The sequence below is a fragment of the Tursiops truncatus genome, chromosome 9 (assembly GCF_011762595.2).
Source record: "Tursiops truncatus isolate mTurTru1 chromosome 9, mTurTru1.mat.Y, whole genome shotgun sequence".
Taxonomy (NCBI): domain Eukaryota; kingdom Metazoa; phylum Chordata; class Mammalia; order Artiodactyla; family Delphinidae; genus Tursiops; species Tursiops truncatus.
This window is the reverse complement of record NC_047042.1, coordinates 50,861,203-50,882,516: the sequence shown is the minus strand read 5'-3', so window position 1 is coordinate 50,882,516 and position 21,314 is coordinate 50,861,203. Positions and strand designations below refer to the sequence as shown.

Sequence of the window (21,314 nt, the reverse complement as noted above, 5' to 3'; positions counted from 1 at the left end):
TGTTGAACTTAAATGTTTCCGTTTATACTATTTCTCTATGAGAGAAAGAGTTCTTAGCGATCCCCTTGCTCGGATTCGCATCATGAGAATTACTAGTTGGCCACAGTCTCAGCTGCAAAATTCACTGATCATCATTCTGATGACTGGAGCAAGTAGGGATTTGAAGTGGATTGTCTCTCCCTAGTTCTAGCTCTTCTCTTTCACTCTATCTGATCAGCAATACAGGGTTCCATATTCCCTGACTTGGCTCTTTAATATTCTGAAGGCTTTTGCCACCCACAGGCCCACCCGCAGGATTATGAGTGTCCTTTTGGGACTGTGACTTCTGTGGGATTGACTTCTCTTAGATTTGGGAACTGATGCTCAGCTATGGTGAATGCTCTCATCCTCTGCTAGAGAAAATGTTGCCTTTGTGGTCATTAACGATACACTTGCCACCTCCAACTTCAGATACTAAGGGAAAGGCGTTTTGCAATAGGGACAAGAGATGGAGATAAATTTCAGATGCCCTTTTCACACAAAGATGATTTTCTCAAAATGGAACGAGATTTCAAGGATCTTTGTCCCCTTCAGAGAGGCTTTTCCAGTGCATGGATACTATGGGAATATGATTATACAAATGCAGCAGGAAAACGTACTCCTGATCACTATATAAATCACTTGACGCTAGCAGTGATCTCATTTTTAAAGCCATTAGTAATCACGAATGATGGCTAAATTAGGAACATAGTCTTAAAGAGCTTCCATATTGATTGGCTGTTTTCATCCCTTCTTCTCCCTCGTGCTATTCTGTGATATCGCCTCAGCCTCAGAGATTCAGAGCAACAATCTGCCGAACACATGAATACTAAAGAATTGGTTTCCTTAGTAACAATAATCATGAAGCAGCTCTCAGAACTTCCTGCTTTTCTGTCTGTCTGTTTTCTGTTGGTCACATAGAAAAAGACGGCCAAACCGAGCCTGCCCAGAAAAGATGCACATATATATCATGACCCCTAAGTGGAAGGGAGGCTTGTCTCTGCTGACATCACATTCCTTTTCTCAACCGGCTGCCTTATTCTGTGTGGTTAGGGCTAAACCAGAGCACCTGCAAAGGTCCATGACCACCTCAGAACTCTTTTCCTTTCGAGTCAAAATCTGGAACCACAAAACCATAATGCAGGACACATCACCAAAATGGTTCCTTCTCTGTGGGAAACATGGAACTTCCCTAAAAAGAAGACCTTCTTTCTTTCCACAATATTTCTAATAACAAAAAGAAAATGGGGACTTCCCTGGTGGTCTAGTGGTTAAGACTCCAAGCCTCCAATGCAGGGGGCCCGGGTTCGATCCCTGGTCAGGGAACTAGACCCCGCATGAAACAACTAAAAGAGCTCTCATGCCGCAATGAAGATCTCACACATGGCAATGAAGATCCTGCGTGCCGCAACTAAGACCCAGCACAGCCAAATAAATAAATATATTAAAAAAAAAAAAACTATAGCTAAAATCTTATTTACGAAAAACAAAAAAGAAAAGAAAGAAAGAAAATGGTCATCAAGTAGAGAAAGCTTTGCTGATTTTCCAGGATATCTTTTTTTCCGTGTCTGTTGTGAGAAATTGCCCTGCTTCCTGCCCCTCTTCCTAACTCTAGCCAGGATGAATTCAAGCAACCGCCCTCCATAGGAGCAGAAAGGATGTGCGTCAGGAAGCCTTGGGCCCACCGTCCTGCCCCCGGGTCCTGAGCCCGTTACCCAGACGTTTTTGATGGATTCTGCCATTTCACTTCCTGGATGCACACCGGGGTGCCTGACCCTTTGTGGCTCCACCTCCTGGCCTGGATTCCCAGCTGTGGCTACAGAGGCATCGCTCTGCCTGGCAAAGCACATACTGGCTCCTTCTTGCCTCAGTTGGCTCCTTAGGGCTTCTTGATGGGCAAATACAAACGAAGCACCGCTTGGCACTAGGCACGATGTCAAACACTGTGGGTCTGGGAATGACTGTGAAGTGACAGTCCCTACCCTTATGAGGTTCACGGTCTGAAACAATAATTTGGGTGCAGGACAATAATTATAGTACACTGCAATAGGAGCTACACCCAGGGTAATGAGGACCCCGTAAAAGAAGGGTCTAATACAGCCTGTGAAACCAGAGGCAGAACAGGAAAAAGTTCCTGGAGAAGGTTAAGCCTAACTGTCTTAAAAGTTTAAAAAAAGATAGTAGGAATAATGTAAAGTATGTTGAACGCTTACTATGGACTAGGAACTTGACATGTGATATACATTCATTATTTAATTTAATTCCCACAGCAGTGTCCTATGAAGCAGATTCCATTATCATCCCCACTTTACAAACTGAGGCTCATGGGTCAAAATTTCTCACACCTGGTCACAGAGCTAGGAAGCAGCAGAGCCCACAGTCAGACCCAGAGCCGTGTGACAGTAAAATCCAGGATCTTAAGCAGAGGCCGAGTGGAAGGAGGGAATCCCAAGTGCTCTAGTGTGACAGGCACACAAGCGGTTGCTTTGCCAGAACCTGAGTGTGGGGTGAAGCGTGGTCAGAAGCAGGATGGCCAGCTCATGGAGGCCCTTGCTGATGAGCTTGGCCTTGGTCTGCAAGGTGAGGGCAAGATGCTTAAGGGTTGTAAGTAATGCTGGGAAATGGCCTGATATGCATTTGGGGAAGACTTCTGGTAACAGTGAGGAGGGTGGATTTAAGGAGCTAGAACTGGTGGCCGAGATCAGGTAAAAGCCCCTCACAGTGAGTAGCCCTGGTAAGAAGTGATGTTGGCCTGAATTTGGGCATTGACGATAGGGATGGAAAAGAAGGGACCTCCCACTGCTTTTCCCACAAAGCTCCATCTGCTGGATGCCTACTTCTGACATCGCACCTATAGCTCAGGCTCTAGGGCTGCTTGTGACCTGGTATCTTCACATCTGTCTGCAGTTACCTTACCCTCCCCAACCCTACACTGCATCTCATGTTGTTTTCAACTCCCAGAGCCTAGTACCGGGATGGGTACCTAGCAAAGGAATGTTGACGGGAGGAATGAATGAACTGGAACAGTTTCCAGTTTCCTGTTTAATAAAACTCATGGTCCTGACCATTGCAGTCTTGTTGCTATCTTTATTCAAAGGTGATACAAAAGCTGGATGGATGTTCTGATTAAGCATGAAGTGTGAGTGATCCGGTTGTCACAGTGCAGATGCTCCTTGATTAATATATAGTATCATTTCCTCTGTCTTGGATTTGACTCTGGAAAAAAAGATGTCAAACAGTGTGTGTACCTCAGACCCCTTAGCAAGAAGAGAAAGAAGTGGAACTCAGTGCAAATTCCTATTTACCTAGATATAGAGGCAGGGATGAGCCCTCTCTTCACATTTTTCCCAATTAAAAGTTGGGCCAAGTCTGGTGGAATGGTGACAAGTTGAACTGGGTGCGCATGCACGTGTGCGCACACACACACACACACAGATGGCTGAGACATTCCAATGAGTTGAGGACCTACTGTGCAGCATTTTGAAGGCAACACAATTCATAGCTAAAAATTTGAATAGCTTCTCCCATCTGACAGTCTTAATTTGTCCTTGTCCTAGAAGGAGTAAAAAACTGAAAAAGAAAACAACCTGTACATGGATGTTTATAGCAACTTAAATCATAAATGCCAAAACTTGGAAGCAACCAAGATGCCCTCCAGTAGGTGAATGGATAAATACACTGTAGTACATCCAGACAACAGAACAGTATTCAGTGTTAAAAAGAAAGGAGTTACCAAGGGATGAAAAGACATGGAGGAAACTCAAACGTATATTACTAAGTAAAAGAAGCCAATCTGAAACGGCTAATTACTGTATGACTTCAGCTATCTAACATTCAGAAAAGGCAAAACTGTGGAGACAGTAAGAAAAGAAAAAAATCAGTGGTTGTGGAGTCAGGGAGTGAACAGGCAGAACACGGAGGGCTTTTAGGGCAGTAAAAATAGTCTGTATGATATCATCACGGTGCATATATGTCATTATACATTTGTCCAACCCATAGAGTGAACTGTAATGTAAACTGTGGACTCAGGGTAATTGTGATGTATCCATGTAGCTTCACCCTTATTAAAAACTGTACCAACTGGTGAGTGATGTTGATAATGGGGGAGGCTACGCTTGTGTGGTGTAGGAGCTAGATGGGAAGTCTCTGAACTTCCCTCTCGATTTTTTAATGAATCTAAACTGCTCTAAAGAAGTACATCACAATTTAAAAACACAAAATCAGAACAAACAACGGTAGCGTGAACTTGATGACATCAGCTGCAATGGAGGGAAATGCACATAATATTCTCTGGCCCAGCATTCAAACAAATAACTCAAGGCTTTCTACTTTTTGTACATGTTCCCAAAAAAAGAATCTTGAGAACCTATGTACATCCCATGCACATTTTTAGATAGCTTCACAAGATCAAGCCTGAGATGGACAAAGGATTCAGGTACCCAACTTGTGTGGGACCCTATCCTCTTTTGTATGACGAGATGTACTGCTGTTAAAGAATGAAAATCTACAAATAAATGCAAAGGGGGGAATTAATGTAATTCTCCTATTCTGTGGTAAAGTAGAATCCTATGGCCTCTGACTCACTAGCCGGAGGCAACAAATCAGCAACAACAACTCAAAGAGACATAGGAAAATACAACTAGTTCTTCAAAAACCATAAAATAGCAATTACCATATTTTAGCATATGGTTTTACACTGAATTATTTCACAGTTATAATTAGGTTGCTAATGCAGTGCAGAATTAGACGATACACTAATTTGGTATATATTTTATCTAATCTGATGGAAATGTAACATTTAGAGGGCTTGATTCTTTTTTTCACAAGCAATTAAAAAGGACTTTAATATCACATTTTAAAAAATTGTGTTGGCCTTTATGATGTGATGTTATGTATGTGTATGTGTGTGTATGTGTGTGTGTGGTGGATGTGACAGAGAGAGAGACAGAGAGAGAGAGGAATTCCATCCCAACTACAGGCACAAGCCATGCCCTTTAGTCTCTGATTTATTTCCATCATGTAAGATTCTTTTCTTGCTTGCTTGCTTATTTTTTTAATCTGTTTTTCTTTTTGCCTTTGGTAAATTAAAACTGAATTTTCTTCTCCAGGACAATTCTCTGTTCCAGTCATAGTAAATACCAATTTCATTTCCATCCCATTATTTTTCTAATTAAGCATTTGTCATGCAAAAGGAGATCTGAGGTGCCTGTGCTTTCCATTATGCAAAATATTCAGTTATGATAATAGCTTTGGGATGGCACCTTGAAGGTGTTATGGAAAAAAATCAGAGAAGAAAAATAATAAAATAAAATATATTTTACCTCGGACTTTTGCCAGTTTATTTTCTCCCTGATTTGCCACAGTTGTGGGTATTGACAACGTCCCATCAGTTGTGAAGGATGGACACATAATTCACATCCTTTAATAAGGAGAATTCTATTAAATCTTTATCCAAACATTTTAGAGGTTAAAAATGTAACCCTGCATCTCATTTTTTTTCTCTTCTGTTCACACTTAGCAAAACCTACAACTTCTATACTTGATGAAACGTGCTTCTGACTCAAATTGTTTCAGAACAAAGTACGAATATGCCAGAAGGACAACCTGATATTTCTTGGAAATTCTTTCTTCCTTCTTATGACAAATCCCAAGGGGCTAGGCTCTGTCAAAGGATAATTTATTTTCTAAACCCTTTGAACACAAAGCTTTTCCATATTCTGTGGCAAGATATTTTTTCCAAACATTAACCATCACATCTTATAGCTATATTTATAGCCATACATACACTATATATCCATATGCATATATTCTGTATATGTATATCTATATGTATATTTTAATCTATTGATTTATAAACTCTAAGACTTCATTTTTCAATCATTTCCACAGTTTACACAGAATAAGCTGTGAAACTGGATTTTTTAGAAGTGGGACCCATTTCCTCTCAATTTCTCAAAAAATGTAGACTGAGAACTTTCCGGTTTTGGAAGGAACCCTGGTGTATTTTCTGAAACACACTGTGCATGGTATGTGTGTGTGTGCACTGCCTGAGTAGATAGTGCTGTTAGTTGAACTCACTGTGATTCTGCGTGTTCAGTATTTTCAAAGATGCTGTTGCGGTACCCCCTCCCAGATCCTGTTTACTGGGGTCCCTTGCTGCTCTGAGTGCTGGTTGCTGAAGGCTCACAGGTGCCCCCATTTCTGGGAAGGTTGTCCTGGGCTAAAAAGAGGAGCCACCTCACTCAGGAGGTTGGTGGGGGGAGGTCACAGCCAATGACTGATTGGGAAGTGGTACAAAATGCTGGCACCACGGCCCCAGGAAGGAACAATTCTGTGGGTGGTTAAAGCTCCAGAGCCCTCCCCCACGTTGCAGGTCCTGGTGGTCTGGATCTGAGACCACATCGCCTCCCTGCCTCTCCTGCTTCACTCCTTCCCCCACAGGATTTTCCTGAAGAGCACTTGCTCAAGAGATCACAGCACCCAAATCCCTGTCTCAGGTTCTGTTTCTGGGAAACTTCTTTCAATTTTAGACATTCAATTTCCTAATCAATAAAATGTGGATAATAATTCCCGCCTAGTCTATTTCTCAAAGTTGGGGTGTGAATGGCAAATTGTGTGGAAGAATTCTGGAAACAGCCAAAGCAGTAAAAATATTTTGCAGGCACCATGATATATCATTTGTTTTAATATTTAACCTTAGGTTCCATGAAAATATGGCTGATTTCTCCCAACTTGTGTTTTTTACACTTTAGGCTAATGTCCACTGTGCTCATTTTGCTGCTCCCTGGCGAGGGCTCATTTGTTAAGAATTGCTGACTTGTCTGTACCGCTCTTTGCACCTGGGCTCTCCAAGGTAAAGGAGGGAAAGAAACGTGAGTCCAGCAAGTGACTGTGTTGGCCCAGAGAGCACAGAGTCCCTGCCCAAGGCCAACTAAGCAAGAACCCGAGACCTGGTCTTGCCAGATCTTCACATGGTTTTAAGCAACGCCGGGCACCAGATATTTATGTAAAATCTCCAGCTTCTTAAATACTGACAACACATTTTTTAAAAACTGTAACACTCTACTATTCAAGCAAAACATAACTGGAGGCCCAATTGGGCTAGTAGTGGGTAACCTACGACCAGATTTAAGCCCCTGAAGTAAGAGACCAGGTAATGCCCACTGAGGCCTCAGCTCTAGCACAGCGCTCAGCACATGATCCATGAAAGATCCCAGAAGAACAGGACCACCATTAGCAGTGTCGGTTTCCAAGGAGTGAAATGAATGACCGCTAGCTTTAGTAACTAGTTTTCTACTTTGTAAAAACCATTTAGCATATGATTCTTTTCCCTAAACAGTATTATAACATGTGCAGATTTTTATTCACTTGCCAGCTTGCTCCTGCACAACTTTTCAAGGACACTGTCTGTTTCCTTGTCTATGAAACAGAAATAATTATGCCTGATCTGAAAATAAGCAAAAGCATGTAAAAGGACTTTGCAGACAGTGGCCATCAATCCAGAGAAATCACTGTTCTCTAGATTCTGCCCTGAGATCTAAATCCCGCACTCAGAAATCTGAAACGAACAGGGGCTCTCTCATCTTTCTTCTAAGATGGAGTTTCCTTAACGTTAGTCATGATTTTTGCTATAAAAACTGCATTATTATTTCCTATTACTATTAATTACCTAATTTTTTCCTTTAAGTCAAATAGATTTTTTTAGTTACTACCAACCATCTTTTTCAATTACCAACTTTATCTTTGCCTAAGCAAAGCAATAATATCCATGAATGCACAGGTTTTATGTCCTAGTATTTAATTTTTATACAGACACACATGTAGAAGTGTATATGTGTCTATATATGTGTTTGTGTATATATACATATATATAATATTCATCTGTGTACCACCTAAAATCACCTTGCCTGTTACCAATTATATGTCTCCCATTTTGGAATATTCTGCCCCCCAGGGATAGCGGAATTTTACAGAAAGATTTTCCGGCTCTATCAGTTTTTATTAATTTACTCAATAAGCATTTGTCACCTGTCTATCTCATGTAAACCTGGAACAGGCAGGAGAAGATTGATATCACTGGTTCCACAAAATTTTAAACCACTCTAAAAAGCTTTGTGAGCCCACGTGGCTAATGAATTTCAGGAAGGAAACTCACGCTCCAAATCTTCCCGCTCCAGATTCCTGTGGACTTGGGACCACTCAGGAATGACAGAGGGTAACCCAGAGAGAGCCATATTTGCAAACTGGTGAAGCTCTCAGAGTCTGCCCCAGGGGAATCCAGATAGCGCTGCTAGTGAGTTTTAACACAGTAAAGCGGCGGTGCCTTCTCGACAGCCTTCATGCAGGAAGCTGTCTGATGCTATGTTCCTAACTATCCAACCACCCAACACTGTAATTTCTGAGATTGGCTTTAGTCATTTAGTAAGATAATGGCATTTAAGCCAGTCACCATTAGGATATCAGATGATGTTAATAATTACAGTCTGCATCTAGGTGGCGCCTCTCCAGGCAAGCACTAAGAGTTTTACAAACATTATCTCATTTTCATCTTCATGACACCCTTGTGAAGCAAGCATTTTTTATAGCATTACTACAGAGAGAGCAGCTGAGGCGTGAAGGTTAAACACATTGCCCAATCTGAGAGCACATGTGCAATCACGGTTCTCAAACCTGGTTTGAGGTCTTAAGAAAGTCTCTGTAATGTGTTCGTGTAAAGGTTTCACACCAAATACAGGGGATGTCTCTGAAAATATTTACATTTAGGTCTGTAAACACACAGGCTCTTTAAAATTTGTATTCAGTGTATCTAATTAGCAAACAAACATAGAGGTCTAAGTGGAGTCTGATGTACGAAATACCATCTGCCCCATAACTTATTTAATAAATTGTTAATGTAGCACTTGCATGTGGCCGGCATTGTTCCAAGTGTTTTATAAATATTAACTCCTTGACTCCTCCCAATAACCCCATGAAGGAGGCGCCATTATGTTCCTCATTGTACAGGGAGGAAAACCAAAGAAGTTAGACAACTTGCCTAAGGTCCCACAGCTGGTAAGTGACAGAGCTGAGATTCAAATGCACATGATCTGGTCCCTGAGTTTATGTCTTTAAACCAGAACACTGTGCAGCTATCAAACTTATAATAGTTATTTGTCTGAAAATGTACTATTTCTTTCTCATGCCACTCAAAGGCTTTTTTCCTATGTCAGTGGTCATCCACTTAACCCTATTCCAGACAGAATCTTCCCATGTAGCCAATCATCCTGACCCCAACCCCACTGCGCTTATAATCTAGGTGGATGACTCACTGGTACTTTAGCAGAGTGACTGGAAAAGAAGGTTTCAGAAGCTCAGCAAATCACAAATCCGTTCCATGCAGAGTCCAACAAGGTATCGCCCGAAAGTATTAAAAAATCCTTTCTTCATTTGTGCTTTGGGGAAGGAAGAGTAAAATTCTCCTACTAGTTTGTCTCAGGATTCGGATGAGTTTCTACAGTAAGCAAAGGTATTTTTCACAAGTGACTTATGCAATATACCTTATATTTGGAGAGTGCTTTCAAAGTGTCCTATATATTCATTATCTCATTTGATCCTTACACAACAGCCAGTGAGATAATCGGAGAAGCTATTTTCATAACCACCATTTTACAGATGATAAAACTGAGGCTCAGCGTCATTAAATAAACTTGTCCAAAGTCACCCAGCTAATGAGCTACAGAAGCAGAATACATCCAGTGTCATGTGCTACTAAACCCTATAAATTATCTCATCTCATATTTAGCTTAACACTTCTGGTGATACCATTGCTAAAATCACACACTTAAATAAGAGTGATTCCTCCTCAGGGGTGCAGACAGGACACTTGAGAACATTTAATGATTTCCACGTTCAGCTCCCTTCTCCTTTTTCGAGAGAACATGAAATAGACTTTCCAGGGTCATCAAAAAAGAGAAGAGCTTCCATGTGGCCACTTCTACCAAACATGGGACTCATACCCGCTGATTTGCCCAGATGCTGCCCACTTCCTGAGTGAGGGGAATCTCTAGGTCTCAGAAGAGCCATCTCCCTTGTTGCAGGAACGTGTCCCTTCTCCCCTGGTTGTGGACACTGTGCTAAGGATTAGTTCCACTAAAGAAGGAATGAAAAGGCAATTCATTCGGATGAGTTACGTATGGGAAAGGCATTGGGCCCTGGAGGTCAAATCTGCCAGCTTTTACTTTCTCTATTAAATGTTTACTTTTCTCTTCTAACTGCTAGAACAATTGCAGTGAACCATCACCTGTGATTTAAGATTTTTCATACTTAGTCTGCCTACTTACTATTTATTTATTATTGGTATTCTTCCAAACAGGTCATTATTGCAATCATTGGCTTCCCTCCTCCTCTGCATATGATCTTTACCTCTGCTTGACTGGGATCCCATCCTCTGATGTTAGCTTCTTCAGTTTTTCTCCCTGCCACCTCAGGATTTCCTGGATTTTCTTCCCCAGTTAGTCCCACTTTCATGGGAAGAGGTGACCTCCTCCCTCCCAAGGCTAAATCAACCCCTTCTTCTGCTAGAAACCCCTCCCTTACCACCTTTTGAGAATTTCACTCCATCAATTACAAACATCTCTCCCTGACATTCCCATCCTACTGTGTACCTCAGCCTTTCTCTCTTTCCTGGAATACTTCCCTTTAACCACCAAGAGGTTTAAGTCTTTTCAGTTCCTCTAAGGCTGTTCCATTCTTCATGGCACACTCTCTTTGCTGGCTTCTATGACATTAGAGTCATAGAAAAAAATCCACTACCTCCCAAAAAAATGGAAAAGCAATCCACATGGAACCTCTTCAGTGGCTATTGCTGTGTAACAAACCACCCCAAAGCTGAATGGCTTAAAACACAAAAATTTATGATATATTAATTCTGTGGGTTGAGCTGGGCAGTTCTCCAGCTCACAGGGTATAACTTAGATCAACCAGGAGCTGCACTCAGTTGGGAGCATGGCTGGTGCTGGAATCTCAACCTCTGGGACCTGTCTGTGTTCTCTCGCACCATTCAGTAGTCCTGGAGCTTCCTGACAGCATGGCAGCTGGCTTCCAAGAGCACAAAGCAGAAACTGCCTGCCTTTTGAAGGCTTAGGCCTGAAGCTAGCACAGTAGCGCTTCCCCTTCATTACACTACTGGTCAAAGCAACTCTCCAGGCCAACCCAGGTTCAGGAGAGGGGAAATAGACTCCATCTCTTAATGAGAGGAACGGCAAGGAATCTGTGGCTCACTTTAATCCACCACAGACTTCCACATTTGCTCAGCTCAGATCACCACTGTTATCACAATAGCTACTTGGAATTATTCCCTAAAGTGTTAATAAATCTTGGTCAGATCATCTTATGTAACTCCTAGGGTTATTATTTCTCCAAAAAAACAAAACAGCTCAATTTCTGGCCTTAGGTTAATAGGAAAGTAATTTTATAGACTCTTAAAATTCAAGAGCTGCTTTAAGAACTATTTAAAATTCAGCTAGAATTTATATAGGTCTGTTTTATAGATACAAAGATCAGGTAGCATATCTATAAAATCTAGAGAAAGTAGGTGAAGTGAATTTTAATCTTTTTTTTTTTTTAAAAAAAAAAGCCAATATATTTCTGTTGATGACTAAAAAAATGCACAATGTGAGAGTTGCGAGTTAAGTTTTATCTGGGGCAAAATGAGGACTATATCCCGGGAGACAGCATTTTAGATAGCTCTGAGAAACTGCTCCACAGAGGTAGGGGGGAAGGTCAGAATATATGTGATTTTGGTGAAGGGGGAGTACATGCAATCAAGCACATATTTTTGCAGAAGGTCTCTGCTAGTCACGAGGAGCAGACGTCACCATGAAGGAATTTAGTGCTTTTCTAGATATGAGGAGATACAAGAATTGCACTCATAAAATCAGCTCCTAAAAATATCTAACTATCTGAAGACCTGTTCTGCCAGTTTTTCCAGAGCACAGAGTGCCTCATTCCTGCTCTCCACCCTGAATTCCCTTCAGGGGGTGTTGAAGGTCAGCAGCTGCAGAATCACGTGACTTAACCTTGTAGAGGTAGATGGCAACTGCCCATGGCAAGTGCCAATTTGTAGTTGACACTGTAAAGAAGATGAGTATTTTTCTGAAAGGCAAGGATAGTCATAAATCAGAGGTGTCAACTAGGTCTATTACTAAACAGTAGCAAAGAGACTGCTCTCGATGCCCTGTCCAGGTACTCAGCAGTGCCCTTACTGGCCACCCGGTGTCCCACTGGCTTCCTGGGAGGGCTGATCAAAGGTATGTGAGGCTGAAGATAAGACCTCCAGTCCACCAGTTCAGATTTGCTGTTGGCTATAATCCAGCCTTCTCATGGGTCCTCAGATGTGTCTTACTCCTTCTTACCTCTGAGTTACAGATACCATTCCTGTTTATCATTATGCCCCACTCTCTCTCCTTCCCACACTTTTCCTTTTGCCTTAGCTAAATCCTCTTCATCCTTTCGGTGATGGGATTATATTTGTCATCCACAATGAAATTTTCTTTGAACCCACCCCCTTCCCCAAATTAGGTCAGATGCTCTTGGGGCCATTCCAACTTCTGTTGTATAAATAATTTTGCAGAGGCTGCCTTACCTCTTCTCTGGGGTCTTAATCCATTATTCAGGGGTGCCCCTCAACAGTGTCTGTACACTAAGACCAGCTTCCCTGGCTCTGATCCATTAGTCCAGGAGCAGACACTAACCTTAAGATGGACCAAAGACATTCCCTTTTGAACTGAAAGACTCGAAGCTTTGCTGATTAAGTCACATTAATGAAGCACATCAGAAGGAAGACCCATTAACTCTTGCCAAAGAGGTAGAGCTAATTTGACTCTTGCACTAGTTTATCTCCTCCTTGTATTCCGTTAGACACGTCTATGACTTTCCCATGGATTCTGTTCTTTCCTGAAACTATCCAGAATTGTCTATAACTCCCAACCAAAGACTTAAAATAATTTATACCAACTGGAATGAACTCAGGTATGCATGTATAATGAATGGTGTATTTGTTTTGTGTCCTTTTCAGTGCTAGAATGAAGGCTCTGTGAAGACAGGAGGATGCCTGCCTTGCTTGGTGCTGTATTTTGAACACCAAGTGAAGTAGTTGGCACATGGTAAGTGGTCCATAAATAATTACTGAATGAATGAATAAATGGAAATATAAGACTGATGCAGCTCTTTGGGAAGTGCCTGGGAAAGAATGAGACTTTACTATGGTTCGGCGGGAGGGTTAAGGGACCATGGTGGGTTTGGATTCCATGTTGGTGAGAAATGCTTTGAGTGGAGACTCTTGGTTGAATTGCTCAGGTTTTGGAAAACATCCTATATTACCTGATGGTAGAAAGAGTCAAGTACAAAGACCCTGTTTACCTTTGGATGCCAAGATTAGATGAAGGCTCTTTCTTACCATAGTCGAAAAAAATCTCTTTAAACTTGGGCAGTGCAGGAGAGGAGGACGGTAGCTCTGTGAAGCAGTGGACCCTGCAGGGCTGTGTGTCCCATCAGAGACTGACTGGTGAGAGGGCAGCTCTGCAGCAGGAACAATGCCAGAAGTCTCTGGTGGTCAGGGTGTGGACAGAGAAGCCATGACAGCCATTTGCAGCAGGGAGAGTGGCTGGGGGTGGATGGAAATGAAAGGCTAGAGGAGATACCATTTCCAGTCTACACCAATTCCCTGGAAACAGGGCAGGCAGGGTTGAAATTTCAGTATCCACGTTGGTTCTAAAGCCACAGAACTCTGGGGTTGCTCACTACACCCCAAGCTCTTAGCATTTCCAGGCTGGTGTCACAAGGGTTACACTGTCTGACCTGCATGCTGAGGTATTCTAGTAAGAAGCAGGGTTCCTGCAGGACACAGATTTTTAATTCATTACAGAGGTGGGTCTCTCTGCAATTTTACATTTTTTGGAGGACATGAACCTGCCAGATTACTTGGTCTGATGTGTAAAAACTGAGGTCAAAAACGGGAGCTTTGTATCTCTGTGCTTTAGCTATCAACTTTCTAATTGCCCTGAAAGATGAAATAACTTTGTGTCAGAATATGTCTTGATAACAGCCAAATTCTGGATGCAAAACTATCTCTGAACTTTGTAATGATATCCAACTACGAGTAAAAGACAAAAGCCTGATTTCTCAGCAGTCACAATACAGTAACCTTCAAACTCCATGACTCATCTCATTCTTCCTGGGGAAGTTTCCAGCTCCACCAGTTTAAGCTTGTCCAATCCTGCCAGGAAAATACTCTGCCAATGTACAGGTGTCTATGTAGAGGTGAGACATTTTGTTCAATTGCTATTGGTCCAAGACCACCACATCTTAGTAACAATTGTCTTAGTAACAATTGTATGCAAAACATTTCTTAATATTTGGTGAGGGCCCATAGCTTTAATTTTTTTGTTTAACAGTTCTTAAAGGGCTTTGCTCTAATTAGCTAAGAAGGAATGATATAGCCCAGTGGTGAAGTTCCTGTAGTCTATAGCCAGATAATCTCAGTTCAACCTCCATTCTCCTGTTCAGTAGGGTGTGGCCAGTTCCTTATCCTCCCTAAGCCTCATTTTTCTCCTCTGTGAAATGGAGAAAATAATAGGACATCCCTCAAAGAATGAATATGAGAATTAACTAGCACAGAGTAAGCACTCAGCAAATGTTATTATTATAGCTATCTTTAACCCTCATAACATAAAATTATTTTATAAATTCAGATTTCTTAGTGTGGCAGTTTTAAAAATTGTTATAAATTCTTTGACACTGCTCCCACTGAAGTGGTGTCTAGGTCTCCTCCACTTGAATCTGATCAGGCTTGTGACTGCTTTGGCTCTAGAATACGTTGGAAGTGACCCTATGTGGCTTCCAAAGCTAGGTCATGAAAGAACATGCAGCTTCTGTGTTGTTGGCTGGAACAACAGTTCCAGTACAGTCTGACTACAGTCTGTACAGTCTGACTACCCCAAGACTTCCATGCTGGAGAGGCCACGTCAGCACTCTGGCTGATGGTCCCATCAGAGTCCAGCGTCCCTGCCTAGGGGCCAAGCGCTTTGAAAGCAGATCCTCCAGCTTCAACTGTTCCAGCCCTCAACTGCCTGAGTCACCTCTAGCTGCTGGAGTCCTCCCAGCTGAGTTCCCAGACCTCATGGCATGCAGACAAGTCATTCTCTCTGTCCCTGTCCAAATTTCTGACTCCATGAACATAATAATTCTGACTCGTGAACATGTAAAATGGCTATTATTTTATGCCACTAAATTTGAGGTGGTTTGTTATATAGCAATAAGTACATGGAACATTCATAAAATAATGGATCTGGGGGGAAACAATGGAGTAAAAGGGAAAATTAACCATATCAAAATCATCAGATCCAACCTTGATCTGTGTGCATAATTTTCAAATATCTATCAGTTTTTAATGATGGCAAAGTTTACTTTCTTCTTTCTAAGCTAAGTCTGTGTTAATCTGAAGGGCCTGCAGCAAACAGAATGACATACAAACTCCACACACTGCAGAGCCCCAAGGGGAAGCTCATGAGCCCACGTAAACATGGACTTCTCTTACTTCTGTTCTTGAGAGAACTGAGGGAAAATGAAAGCTGAAAAGAAAAGCCCTTGGTTTAAATGGACCCCGATTGCATTCCAACCTATCAGATCAATAATGCAGAGATTCCTAAAATCAATGTGCTAAGGCAGTTTTACCAAATGCATCTGCCTATTGATTAATACTCTGACTTTTAAATATAAACATGCATACTTCTTTGTTGTGATCAGAATTACAGTATGCAAAAGCCAGCAAGATACCCAATCTAATGGGTATTCATTAGATTATCATCCTAATTTTATAAATGAGGAAACTGAGTCTCGGGAAAGCAAGAAAACTCACCATGATAAAAGAAATGACAGTGCCTTTTGCTGAGCACAAAGAATACCCCAGTGTCCGGGCTTTTCTTCTGATGCAAAATAGATGTAAGAATGGCGAGTATATCCCCTAAAGGTCTACCCATGGATCAGATCAGATCACAGGAAAGCTACATTTTGAATCTATTTTTCTGCCGCCTTACACACACCTTCCCCCATCTAAAATGTACCATTATTTCTCGGGTTTTATCATGGGTGGCCATCTGACAGTGACCTGTGGTGTTCGATATCCTTTATACTAAAACATCCAAATAACTGTCTTAGAGGTAGATTCTTGGCAGAGTTTTGGATTTTCTAATGAACTTAATTAGGTTACAGAAGCTATGGGATCTATCTTGTTTCCCTGGGTGTGCTGCCATGGTAATGCATGTAGTAGCTGCATTTGAATTCTAGTTCCCGCCATGGCCAGCTGGGTGAGCAAGGCAACACCTTAGCCTCCATTTCTGCATCCGAACTGCGAGTCATCATCTAACTACCTGCATCAGCATTGTTGTGAAGATTAAGTCAGGTACATGATATGACGACAACGTGCATGGAAGAAAATGATCTTTTTTTCTTTTTCCACTTTTTTTCCAAGTATTAGGATCTCTTTCGCCTTAGATGTCTAATAGAGTACAAATAGCCAAGTGCTTTTCTTTACTCTGTCCAAAGAAATGTCGGATCTCAATGAAAATGTCTGGTTGCCTGTTCCATTTGTTCTTAATCATAATTCCAAAGATGTTATTTTAAGAAGCATTTTTACTAATACTTTAGACACCATGGATTGACTTACATGTTGTATCTTCAGCCAGAGGATTTCAGGTTAAAGCAAGAAGCAAGTAAACAAACAAAAAAAACCACAATTTGATAAGACTATGATGTTAAAAGATGTATAATATTATCTCTCCCCCTCACACACAAAATGTCAAGTCATCCAGAAGGGAGAGCAGACATGCTCACTTCCAGAGGCAGAAGTTTTACTTGAACTCTTAAAAAACCTCTTTCGGCACCAAAATGACTCCAAACTATGCTCCCCACATCTTAGCCAATCAGAGAGGCCTCTTTAAGAAACATAACATTTTAATTTACAAGGGATCATCTATATTTCTTTCCCAGGGCCTCAGAGAAGGACTGCATTTTAGATCGAATACAAATGTGTACATGTTTTGCAGAAGTTTTCCCAGATAGTATACACTATTTCCAATTGCATAATGACAACAGAACTCATTAAAGCAGAGTCATGAGATAGCTTTTTGTATTTTAAACTAAGATTTAAGTAATATATTTAGCAAAATCTTCTTTTACAGTTTAATCTTTGAACTATAAGAAGATTTGGGGGTAATAACTACCCTACCTTATTGATGATAATTCAGTGATGGTGATCTCCCTTTCATACTTCTATTTTTTTAAAATGTGTTCTGTGAGATTTGTGTATAAGTAATCCATGATAAGAACCTAGACCTACTGAATATACCCATCTATATTCAACCTTTGAGTCTTAACCATGTTTCAAATGTAAATTCTAACAAATTACGGCTGACTCACAAAAGCTAAGTTAGTTTAGGATCTTAATATTAATCGGCTATAAGTGCCCTGTAAGATAAAAGTCAGGATAGTCAAACTGATAGTCTCCTTTGATAAGCTGTTTTAGGGAAAGCAATATATGTTCTCAAAAGATGGACCTTTCAAAGAGCGCCTATGAATTGAGGTTCTGTGTATAAATGAATCCAAGAACAATCTCACCAATGTCAAGAACAGATTTGTGTAAGAGTGAAGAAAAAAATTAAGAAAGAAAAGACATTTAGTTTTAGAGTTTTTGCAAAAGAATACGGATGTTTTGTAAGTTAAGAATTAGCTTCTGCCATAATTCCTGGGTTAGAAATTCAAGAAGAAAGAAGTAGAAATCTATGCTGAAAGCTTAGATAAAGTGTCTCTACAAAGACAATATAACAGACCTCAGGTGATGCCTCCGAGGAAGGTGGGAATAGCATAGCCCAGCCTTTCTTAATCACTACCAGCTCCTGAACCAATCAATATCTCTTCACTAGGAATTCAAAGATAAGCATCAGACACTCAAAGCATAGTAAACCAAGTTCTCACTTTCCATTCCTAACATACAAAAGTGATACAGAGGTGTGAGCCCAACCTTATAAAGTTGAGTTTTAAACTATCTTAGATCTGCCAGGTTGCACCTGGAACAGTCACCTAACTCCAGGCGAGTCTATGTGCACCCAATTGTACGTAATTGGAACTGGTAATTATCCATATTCAACCTGACATAAGCAGTCTGGAGAAACTTCAGAAGATTTGGGCAAGGGCTGATAAAACAAGATCTTCGATATAAGAAAACTTGACTGATGCTTGAAGAATCAGTATCAAGGAGGAATTGGGTTATGCTTATAGCTTTTACCTAATTAAAATATTTTTATTACCAAGTTCATAATAGTTCATACTTACTTAGTAATTTTTATCTGTGGATCTCAACCCCTTCTACCATATATGAGAAAATAATATATTTTAGATTAATGTCAAAATATGCTGCTCATATTTTCCTTCTTACATTTTGTTACCACTGCTATTATCATCTCCCCAAAAGACCTTCCATAACACTAATTTTTATTGGTTACCACCCTGAACTGTTCCTGATTTTAATACCTTCCTCTGTATCACGTAGGTTTGATAAATGAAGTAACGTATTGGTATAAAAAATAGATAAGACAACCTAGGTTTTTTTTTTTTTTTTTTAACTTTGGAAAATAACTCTCAGGAAACACTTTTTTGACAAGGTCATTTTTTACACAATCCATTGAGAGAAAACTTCTACAGAAAACTGATTTTTTTAAAAAATAAAAAGAACGATAGCTACTCAAAAGAATATAGAAAGGACTAAAATAAGCATTTAACAAAATTCATGCCAAACAAGGCCATTTAACCTGTATCTCTTCCTTTAACATTTTTGGATCTAGCATTCTTAATTATAAACTGGAGAAAATTAACTAGTCCTTAGATGATATTTTGGGTTCCTTCTGGTTCCATGATCTGGCAAAAATGACTTTCTTTTTCTTTTTAGCTCTGACTGCACTTCTGAGCCTCCTCCCTAGTAAACTTCACTGTCCAGTGGAAGATAAAACAAGCTCACGTATTTCAAGAGAACAACTTTTGAAGCAGGACAGACCTACTCTGGGGAACAGAACTGCATTCTGCTAAACTCCCTGTGCCCTACCCCCTTGGGGGAGAAGAGGAAGCATCTGAAGTGATGGTGATGGTGGATGCTTAATACACTGGATGTTTCTTGGTAATTAATACACTAGAATAAATTGACTTTTCACCGAGCCCAGTCACCAAGAATGACCTTGAGAGAATGGAACACAAGACAGAGTAGTCTTTACACAAGAGGAGTGGCAGAAGAAACATGGTAAAGTTTCTAAGCATGGGACGTTATCAGCAGAAGAAAGAGCATCAGGGTGAGAGGCTAGAGAAAGGTGTCCCTGGGAGACTTGTGGGCCAGGATGCTGAAGGATAAAATGAATAGTTATGAATGGTGAGTGCTCTAAGGACCTCAGGGAGCACCTGTGCTTCCCAACCTCCTTTTCAATACCAAAATCTTTCATGAATTATTGTCAACACACACACACACACACACACACACACACACACTCATTCACATATGATACCTGTTGTACATTATGATATCTGTTGCATTTTCTTTAAAAAAATAGGAATCCAGAAATGCTTTAAAACAAATATGAATTTTATGAATTTACTACATCCATGAATATTTGAAAAATGATAATATATGTATCTGAAACAAATAGATGTCATTTCATTTCAACAGGTAAAGATATGACTGCACAATCTTTAGAGACACCAACATGCACGGTGATGAAATTTACAGTGACCTTTTAGTATGTAGGACAAGTGACACTCACCTAAAGTAGTACATGTAGACTAATGTTTAAGCTTCCCAATGACATTGTGCCCCAGCTTCCCTTTTTCCCAGTCATCCTGAAGCCACCTGCTGAACCACTGCAAAGCTCTGAAAAACTCTGGGGCTCTTAAGAGAGTATCTGCGAATATTGATAAACTGAACTTTTTTTAGTGGGTACATTATCCAGCTGGAATTGTCTTTTAAAATCCATCCTATGAATTATGTGAGAATGAAGAATTTTACTTCCAGTTGACTTTCCTGTTTCATGATTTAAATGATTTATGAATGAGGGCTCTATGTTCAGTCATTGTGGCCTTAGGCAGTTCGGTGGTCTGATTCATTCTCAGGAATTAGATGATCAATTCAATTTTGTAGATCTGATGACCAGACTGATTAGACAGTAAATGATCAGGCCCAATATAAAATACCATTTGGTATCCACTAATATGACAATTTCAAGATAGAATTAACCTCAAAATGATTAATATAGTGCTCAGTGTAGAAAAGGATACAACAGTTATTCTCTAGAGCAATGGTCCTTAAACTTTGAGTGCATCACACTCACCTGGATGTCTGACTCAGTAGGTATGGATGGGGCTGGAGAATCTGCATTTCTAACAAGTTCCCAGGTGCTGCTGCTGGTTCAGAGATCATAGTTTGAGGAGCATTGCTCTTTAAAAAAAGACCAAAAAAGCTGCATTTTAGTTGAGTTTAACATACCAAACAGATATAAATTATAACAATATTGTTCAGCCACCCCCTGCTTATGTGGGAAAAAGTGACCCTCAACATCGCCCTGTTGTCTATATAATTTAACCCAGACTTTTTAGCATGGATTAAAATTTTTCTCCTGCCTTCCTCATAATATCTCAGCCACACCCAGCCCCCTCCCCCTGCAGCAATTTAAGCACTTCAGAGCTCCTGTCTTTTGCACCTTCCACCCACTTCTCCACCAGAACCCTCCCTACCCATTTCCACTGGCTGGCTGCTTTCCAGTGCTCCTTTAGCTTTGGGATGGGCACCAAGAGAACTGATCTACATCTCTGTGCCCCACTGCACTATGCCTTCCTGTAAGGCCAGCCCATGTCTTGCTTATCTTTGTATTCTACTACCTAACAGTGCTTATAGCATAATATGAGCTTGGTAAGTATTTATTAAACAAATGAATGGATAAACAAAAGATAGAAAATAACTGTAGAAAAGTATCCCAAGAGAGTCTAATCATAGGTCAACCAATCCTAGGTAGAATTAATAATACAGTGGCATTTTATTGATAAAACTGAGTCACGTAGTCAAAGCATCACTTTAAAAAAATCTTACACGAAAACAACAAGAATGTAAGTCGGCTGAGATGAATTGTGTTGTTTTGTTTGTTTTGTGAACCGGCATCCGCAGTTCTGCGTCTGAGTGGAAGACCACTCTGCAGCCCGGCCTGTGGCACCCAGCTGGCCCGGGTCTG

General features: G+C 40.6%; 1 protein-coding gene and 1 non-coding gene across 3 annotated transcripts in view; one reads left to right on the top strand and one right to left on the bottom strand.

Moving 5' to 3' along the window:
- Positions 1–21,314, bottom strand: part of MTERF1 (mitochondrial transcription termination factor 1) — a 603,361-nt gene that overhangs the window by 79,212 nt on the left and 502,835 nt on the right. For both annotated transcript variants that reach the window (XR_012333983.1, XR_012333984.1), the window contains one exon: positions 20,421–20,527. The gene's annotated coding sequence lies outside the window, so the exon portion shown is untranslated. The remainder of the gene's footprint in view (positions 1–20,420; positions 20,528–21,314) is intronic.
- On the top strand, positions 1,272–1,344 carry TRNAW-CCA (transfer RNA tryptophan (anticodon CCA)). Its single transcript has one exon. It is a non-coding gene; the product is annotated as a tRNA-Trp (tRNA).